Source organism: Nylanderia fulva, unplaced genomic scaffold, assembly GCF_048542155.1.
Source record: "Nylanderia fulva isolate GAGA-0341 unplaced genomic scaffold, ASM4854215v1 Scaffold601, whole genome shotgun sequence".
Classification (NCBI taxonomy): Eukaryota; Metazoa; Arthropoda; class Insecta; order Hymenoptera; family Formicidae; genus Nylanderia; species Nylanderia fulva.
Genome location: NW_028190701.1, coordinates 19,651 through 28,755, shown reverse-complemented (window position 1 = coordinate 28,755; position 9,105 = coordinate 19,651).

Genomic DNA, 9,105 nt, shown 5'->3' with positions numbered 1-9,105 from the left:
GGGCGCCGACGACCCTGGGGGGAGGAACGCACACCAGTCCTCCATAACCCCTTGGGGGGAACAATCCTCCTCGCACAAGCGCCAGAGCCGGCTCTGTGCTGCGAGGGCCTACCAGCCCCTTCACATGCGAGACAGAGGGGCGGCGCCACGCATTTGGCAGCCAAATGCCCCCTCTGACCGCAGCGATAACAACAGTCGCTGTGATCAGCCTCAGACCCGCACCTATTCGCCGTGTGGCCAAAGGCATGACACCTAAAGCACTGCAAGGGGCGGCGGGCAAGTGACGTAACCGTCAGCTCCCACCACCCCCCACCCAACGCGATGCTCCCGGCCTTAATTAGCCTGCGCGCGGCCCCGGCCGGACAACGGACCCACAGTGTCCCAACGTCAGAATTGGGGAACAATCGGATGTCCCCCATCTGTATCTCACCCGCGCTGCATCCAGTCACAGACACGACTTCCGCCAGAATGTCCTCCTTTGATATGAAGGCCATCAACCCTCTCAGCCGGACTTCTTCCATACGGGAGGGGCGGCCCACCTTGACTCCGTCCTGAGTGGGAAAGTCCACTCCCCGGAGCTTGGACGCTAACTCGTCTGCCAGCCTTGAAGAGTCCCCTCCACGGATGGACAGAAGGATGCTCCCCGTCGCCCCCCGGCGAAGACGCATCGAGTGAATGCCCAATTTGGGCAACTCCACCCGCTGCCTCGCTTCACGAAGAACCGAGGCGTAGGTCTTCTCGCGATCCTCCTCCCTCGACCCAACCGTCAGCGAAACAACCGACGACAAAGGGAGAGAGGGAGGCACACGTTTCTTCCTCCCTCCGCGAGCCGGAGTGTGCGCCGCACCACCACCTGAAGCAGGCCCTGAACGACGACGACGACGCCGACGACCGCCACCACCAGCCACAGCCCCACGCCCGGAGGCATCCGCCGAAACCTCCGCAGAAGCGGAAGCAGCAGAGCCCCCAGGAGCGGGAAACCGTATCGGAGCAACCGCACCACCAACACCTCGCTGCACGGGCGCACGCATGGGCGTCGCTCCAAAGGGAGCGGGCCCAGCCCGCCCCGCAAGCTCTGACCTCAACGAGGCCACGACAATTGACGCAATGTCGCCCCTCAAGTCGTTAATACGACGATCAATAAGGGACGACACCGCCGCCACCGTAACCGGACAATCATCGTGCTGCTCGTCAGCAGCCAGCAATGGGGATCCGCCAGCCTGGTCCGGAGAGGGACGGTCCCGCCGCGTCCTCTTCCTCTTCTTCCCGGTATCCGGGAAGTATCGGGCCTCCACTTCGGGCAATACAGCCCGAAGAGAAGCCAGTTCTTGTCTCGTGCTCTCAAGTTGCCTCTCAAGAGCCGAGATCCTGGTCCTCAGACCCTGGTTTGCGCTACGAAGCGCGTCCATACCAGGGTCGGCATCTGTAGAGGCCCTTACCGCCAACTCCTCGAGCACACCACCCAGCTTCATCGAGGAAGTCCGAAGCTCCCTGGCAAAGAGATCCTCAATGCCATGGACCCCGGCCAACCTCTCCACTTGGGCAGTGAAGACCCCCGCAAGCTTCTCCAGCTCAGGAGCGGTCTTACCCCTGAGCCCCGTCCTGAATGCCTCGTCCGAAGGCGCATTCTCTCGCCCGACCGCAGTGAGCACTGGATCCAAAGATGGATCCAAGACCCTCCGCAGATCCGCGAGGAGGAGCTCCCTACGCGTAGCCTCGTTCAGCCGTTCTTTGGCTTCCGCGAGACCAGCATAGTCGCCCGTAGTCTTAGGGCGACCCCTACCGCGCGCGCCGCGCTTACCTGCTTGATCAGCAGCACTCTCCTTAGGAGGGTACTGCTTTCTGCCTGTGAGGATCCTTACGTCATGGACCCTCCACGTCGGATCCCTCTCCTCTGCCTCGTCCTCCGAAAACGGCGAAGGGAGCGACACGAAGGTGAGGTCTCCCCCAGCTTCCTCGTCGTCGCTTGCCCCACGCATCTTCTCCGGAGACGGGAACGGTCTCTCACCGCTGTCCTCAGGCTCGTCCGAGCATTCCTCACTCCCGATGACCGGAGACGGAGAATCCACGGTTCCGCACGCGGGACACTTTTGGACAAAGTCCCAGCGTACCCGCGAACACCAACACTTAACGGTGTGCTTCTCGCTGTGTTCGAGGAGCACACGGTACTCCTCCAACACATGACACCTGGAATCGACCCGTGCAAGTAGTCTCCTGACATACTTGGGATCGATTCCATCGTCCCGAACCATAAGGCCCTCATGAGCCCTACGGATCCTCCTAGTGTCCTTCGGCACTGTCGCTTCCTTATCTGTAGCCCCAGCCGGCAAAGCCACAGACGACCTGTCGTGTGATGACGACATGAGGGGAGCCAGGCCTACACCCCCCCCACGCCGGTTCCCAGTATCCGACCCTGGGAAGTCGTCTCTTTTCTTCGATGTCATCCCATCTGAAAAAGAAAAAGTGGTTTTTTCTGTCGGGGGTTTTCCTTCCCCTTAGGAGGTTGCCTTACTCAGCTAACGAGGCCTCCCCCCCGGGTGTTATCTTCGGTGTTTTCCTTCACCTAGTGCAGTGGACAAGTCCTTTTTAGGGCCTGCACGCCCATCACTCCCCGTTCATCCATCACCATACACTCCAGCTCGGGTACCTCGGGATTGCGACACCCGTACACTGCAGGGATGAGTCCGCAGTGCCCCTGAGGGATTATATAGCGACTTAGTATTAGAATTTTTATTTTTATATTTATTTAATTTATCATAACGATTACTGCGCACTGAAGAAGACCTAGTACAGGTCGAAACGTTTGGTTTTGTTAAATTAAAAAAAATTTTTTTTCTAAGAATTAATAAAATTTTTTGTGCTTGTTACACAGGGCCTAATAATATTTAATAATTTATCATTGTATAAATTTAATTATTTTTACTTTTGTAATGTACAATATTTTTAAAAAATTATTATATACGTGTGCATATATAAAAGAATGCAATGATAGAAAAGAGAAAAAAGACAGCTAGATTGATAGATAGATAGATAGATAGGTTGATCGATAGATGATAGATAGTTCGATAGATAGACAGATTGCTAAATAAATCAATAGGTATGTGCATATATTATATACTAGCTTTTCGGACCGCGCTTCGCGCGGTCCTCAAAGCCAGCCTTTCTATTCGGACCGCGCTTTGCGCGGTCCTCATATAGTCTATATTAAATCCGTTTTAACACAAAAAATTAATTCTTTTTTTGTATTACCGCGAACTACTTCCACATTTGTTGTTCGACTTTCACGAAATTTATACCAAAATAAATGTTTAAATTTTTTTGTGGATGACTACTATGTTATCTATTTCTTTCTCCCAGATATTTTATTTTCTTTTTTAAGACACGCTTTCTCTCTCTCTCACTCTAAAACACACGCGCTCCCTCTCTCTCTCTTTAAGACACATGCTCTCTCTCTCCTTATCTCTCTCCCTCCCTCTTTCTTTAAGACACACGCTCTCTCTCTCTCTCTCTCTCTCTCTCTCTCTCTCTGTGTATGTGTGTGGGGTTTTTTAAGTTTACGCTTTCACCTACGCATCCACCCACACAATCGCATATTTATGAACGGATTTTTTAAAAAATTGGTACCAAAATGTTGCAAATTTTTGGCGACGATGTGGTTTTTTCAAGTGTTACACCTCCACCCACACGCATGCGCATTTATGGACCAATTTTCACGAAATTAGTACCAAAATGTTGCAAATTTTTCTGAGAAAGCTGCTGTGTGGTTTTTTTAAGTTTTATCCCACCCACGCATGCATCCACGCATTCACACATTTATTCACATACTTTTTTGAAATTTGTAGTTAAATTTTGTTGGAGATGGCTACTATGATTTTAACAAATTTTTATCATCCTATTATCACCCACGCACCCATGCACCCATTTGCATACGCATTTATTGACTTGGTCACACCAAGAAGTAATTTTTAAAAAATTTGTGTACGTATTTGTGATTATGTGTGCAATTCGTGTAAATAAACCTTTAATTTGTATGCAATTTTCACGAAATTAGTACAAAAATGTTGCAAATTTTTGCAATCACAAACATGTACACAAATTTATTTAAAATTACTTATTGGTGTGACCAAGTCAATAAATGCGTATGCACATGGGTGCATGGGTGCGTGGGTGGATGAATAGGATGATAAAAATTTGTTAAAATCATAGTAGCCATCCCCAACAAAATTTGAGTACAAATTTCGAAAAAGTCTGTGAATAAATGTGTGAATGCGTGGGTGAATGCGTGGGTGGGATAAAACTTTAAAAAACTACACAGCAGCTTTCTCAAAAAAATTTGCAACATTTTTGTACCAATTTCGTAAAAATATTGGTCCATAAATGCGCACGCGCGTGGATGAATGCGTGGGTGGAGGTGTAACAATTGAAAAAACCACATCGTCGCCATCTTCAAAAAATTTGCAACATTTTGGTACCAATTTTTAAAAAATCGGTTTATAAATATACGATTGCGTGGGTGGGTGCGTGGGTGGAGGCGTAAACTTAAAAAAATAAAACACCAGCTTTGTCAGAAAAATTTGCAACATTTTGGTACTAATTTTGTGAAAATTGGTCATAAATGCGCATGCGCGTGGGTGGGTGCGTGGGTGGAGGTGTAACACTTGAAAAAACCGCATCGTCGCCATCTCCAAAAAATTTGCAACATTTTTGTACCAATTTCGTAAAAATATTGGTCCATAAATGCGCACGCGCGTGGATGATTGCGTGGGTGGAGGCGTAAACTTAAAAAAATAAAACACCAGTTTCCTCAGAAAAATTTGCAACATTTTGGTACTAATTTCGTGAAAATTGGTCCATAAATGCGCATGCGTGTGGGTGGATGCGTGGGTGGAGGTGTTACACTTAAAAAAACCGCATCGTCGCTATCTCCAAAAATTTTGCAACATTTTGATACCATGTGTTCAGAAATATTGCAAAAAAAAATTTTTTTCGCAAAAACATACCCTCCTCTGAAGAAAAAAAATAAAAATAAAAAAATTAAAAAAAAAAACCCACAGCAGCCACCCCCGAAAAATTTGCAACATTTTGGTACCAATTTCGAGACAATCGGTCCACAAATGCGGAAGTAGTTCGGGCACAGACAGACAGACAGACAGACGGACGGTGCTTATATATATAGATTAAATTAATCCCTCTCTCTCTTTCTCTCTCTCTCTCTCTCTCTCTCTCTCTCTCTCTCCCTCTCCCTCCTCAATATTATATATAATAATATAATATTATAAATAAATATTATGTAATATAATCATTTTTTGCAGTAAAACAGAAAGCTCGATGGGCAAGAGCCGGAAGAGGTACCAATTTAAAAAAAAATCGGTTCATAAATATACGATTGCGTGGGTGGGTGCGTGGGTGGAGGGGTAAACTTAAAAAAATAAACCAGTAGTTTTCTCAAAAAAATTTGCAACATTTTGGTACTAATTTCGTGAAAATTGGTCCATAAATGCGCATGCGCGTGGGTGGATGCGTGGGTGGGTGCGTGGGTGGGGGTGTAACACTTAAAAAAACCGCATCGTCGTTATCTCCAAAAAAATTTGCAACATTTTGATACCATGTGTTCAGAAATATTGCAAAAAAAGATTAAACATACCCTCCTCTGTAGAAAAAAAAAAAAAATAAAAAAATTAAAAAAAAAACCCCACAGCAGCCATCCCCAAAAAATTTGCAACATTTTGGTACCAGTTTCACGAAAATCGGTCCACAAATGCGGAAGTAGTTCGCGTACATACATACAGACAGACGGTGCTTATATATATAGACTAGCTTTTCGGACCGCGCTTCGCGCGGTCCTCAAAGCCAGCCTTTCTATTCGGACCGCGCTTTGCGCGGTCCTCATATTGTCTATATTAAATCCGTTTTAACACAAAAAATTAATTCTTTTTTTGTATTACCGCGAACTACTTCCACATTTGTTGTTCGACTTTCACGAAATTTATACCAAAATAAATGTTTAAATTTTTTTGTGGATGACTACTATGTTATCTATTTCTTTCTCCCAGATATTTTATTTTCTTTTTTTAAGACACTCTTTCTCTCTCTCTCACTCTAAAACACACGCGCTCCCTCTCTCTCTCTTTAAGACACATGCTCTCTCTCTCCTTATCTCTCTCCCTCCCTCTTTCTTTAAGACACACGCTCTCTTCTCTCTCTCTCTCTCTCTCTCTCTCTCTCTCTCTCTCTCTCTCTCTCTGTGTATGTGTGTAGGGTTTTTTAAGTTTACGCTTTCACCTACGCATCCACCCACACAATCGCATATTTATGAACGGATTTTTTAAAAAATTGGTACCAAAATGTTGCAAATTTTTGGCGACGATGTGGTTTTTTTAAGTGTTACACCTCCACCCACACGCATGCGCATTTATGGACCAATTTTCACGAAATTAGTACCAAAATGTTGCAAATTTTTCTGAGAAAGCTGCTGTGTGGTTTTTTTAAGTTTTATCCCACCCACGCATGCATCCACGCATTCACACATTTATTCACATACTTTTTTGAAATTTGTAGTTAAATTTTGTTGGAGATGGCTACTATGATTTTAACAAATTTTTATCATCCTATTCATCCACCCACGCACCCATGCACCCATTTGCATACGCATTTATTGACTTGGTCACACCAAGAAGTAATTTTTAAAAAATTTGTGTACGTATTTGTGATTATGTGTGCAATTCGTGTAAATAAACCTTTAATTTGTATGCAATTTTCACGAAATTAGTACCAAAATGTTGCAAATTTTTGCAATCACAAACATGTACACAAATTTATTTAAAATTACTTATTGGTGTGACCAAGTCAATAAATGCGTATGCACATGGGTGCATGGGTGCGTGGGTGGATGAATAGGATGATAAAAATTTGTTAAAATCATAGTAGCCATCCTCAACAAAATTTGAGTACAAATTTCGAAAAAGTCTGTGAATAAATGTGTGAATGCGTGGGTGAATGCGTGGGTGGGATAAAACTTTAAAAAACCACACAGCAGCTTTCTCAAAAAAATTTGCAACATTTTTGTACCAATTTCGTAAAAATATTGGTCCATAAATGCGCACGCGCGTGGATGAATGCGTGGGTAGAGGTGTAACAATTGAAAAAACCACATCGTCGCCATCTTCAAAAAATTTGCAACATTTTGGTACCAATTTAAAAAAAATCGGTTTATAAATATACGATTGCGTGGGTGGGTGCGTGGGTGGAGGCGTAAACTTAAAAAAATAAAACACCAGCTTTGTCAGAAAAATTTGCAACATTTTGGTACTAATTTCGTGAAAATTGGTCATAAATGCGCATGCGCGTGGGTGGGTGCGTGGGTGGAGGTGTAACACTTGAAAAAACCGCATTGTCGCCATCTCCAAAAAATTTGCAACATTTTTTTACCAATTTCGTAAAAATATTGGTCCATAAATGCGCACGCGCGTGGATGATTGCGTGGGTGGAGGCGTAAACTTAAAAAAATAAAACACCAGTTTCCTCAGAAAAATTTACAACATTTTGGTACTAATTTCGTGAAAATTGGTCCATAAATGCGCATGCGTGTGGGTGGATGCGTGGGTGGATGCGTGGGTGGAGGTGTTACACTTAAAAAAACCGCATCGTCGCTATCTCCAAAAATTTTGCAACATTTTGATACCATGTGTTCAGAAATATTGCAAAAAAAAATTTTTTTCGCAAAAACATACCCTCCTCTGAAGAAAAAAAATAAAAATAAAAAAATTAAAAAAAAAACCCACAGCAGCCACCCCCGAAAAATTTGCAACATTTTGGTACCAATTTCGAGACAATCGGTCCACAAATGCGGAAGTAGTTCGGGCACAGACAGACAGACAGACAGACGGACGGTGCTTATATATATAGATTAAATTAATCCCTCTCTCTCTTTCTCTCTCTCTCTCTCTCTCTCTCTCTCTCTCCCTCTCCCTCCTCAATATTATATATAATAATATAATATTATAAATAAATATTATGTAATATAATCATTTTCTGCAGTAAAACAGAAAGCTCGATGGGCAAGAGCCGGAAGAGGTACCAATTTAAAAAAAATCGGTTCATAAATATACGATTGCGTGGGTGGGTGCGTGAGTGGAGGGGTAAACTTAAAAAAATAAACCAGTAGTTTTCTCAAAAAAATTTGCAACATTTTGGTACTAATTTCGTGAAAATTGGTCCATAAATGCGCATGCGCGTGGGTGGATGCGTGGGTGGGTGCGTGGGTGGGGGTGTAACACTTAAAAAAACCGCATCGTCATTATCTCCAAAAAAATTTGCAACATTTTGATACCATGTGTTCAGAAATATTGCAAAAAAAGATTAAACATACCCTCCTCTGTAGAAAAAAAAAAAATTAAAAAATTAAAAAAAAAACCCCACAGCAGCCACCCCCAAAAAATTTGCAACATTTTGGTACCAGTTTCACGAATATCGGTCCACAAATGCGGAAGTAGTTCGCGTACATACATACAGACAGACGGTGCTTATATATATAGATATATATATATATATATATATATATATATATATATATATATACAGGGTGTCCGGTAATTGTCGCCTCAATCGTCGTGTGCAGGTAAAGTGAGTTAAACCGAATAGGAAAGTCTTTTACCGTTTTGCGATTTTCGCAATAATTATTGAGTTATTAAATAAAAAAGATCGGCTAATCCACGCGAATAGAAGCGCGCGACGAGAAGAGACGTCCTACTGTAACACGATACACGAAGATTTCTCGAACACGATTCATAGACAGTCATCATTCTATGGAACGCCGTTTTGCTATTTATTAGTAATGCAATAATCTCAGAGGAGGAAATTATAATTACATTATGGAATGGATTTTCTGTAATTAGTTATTTCTTACTTAATATTTTATTTATATAATTTCATAAATTATGACATTTATTTTAAAAAAATGGTTTATTAAAAGCATTTTGTTTAAGACTACCAAAAATATTTTGATGTACTTTGTTTTAAAAATAAATTTAAAAATTTTTTGCAAATCAATGATAATGCATTTAATCAAAATTTCTTTCAAAATATATATTACTGTGAAAACATAAT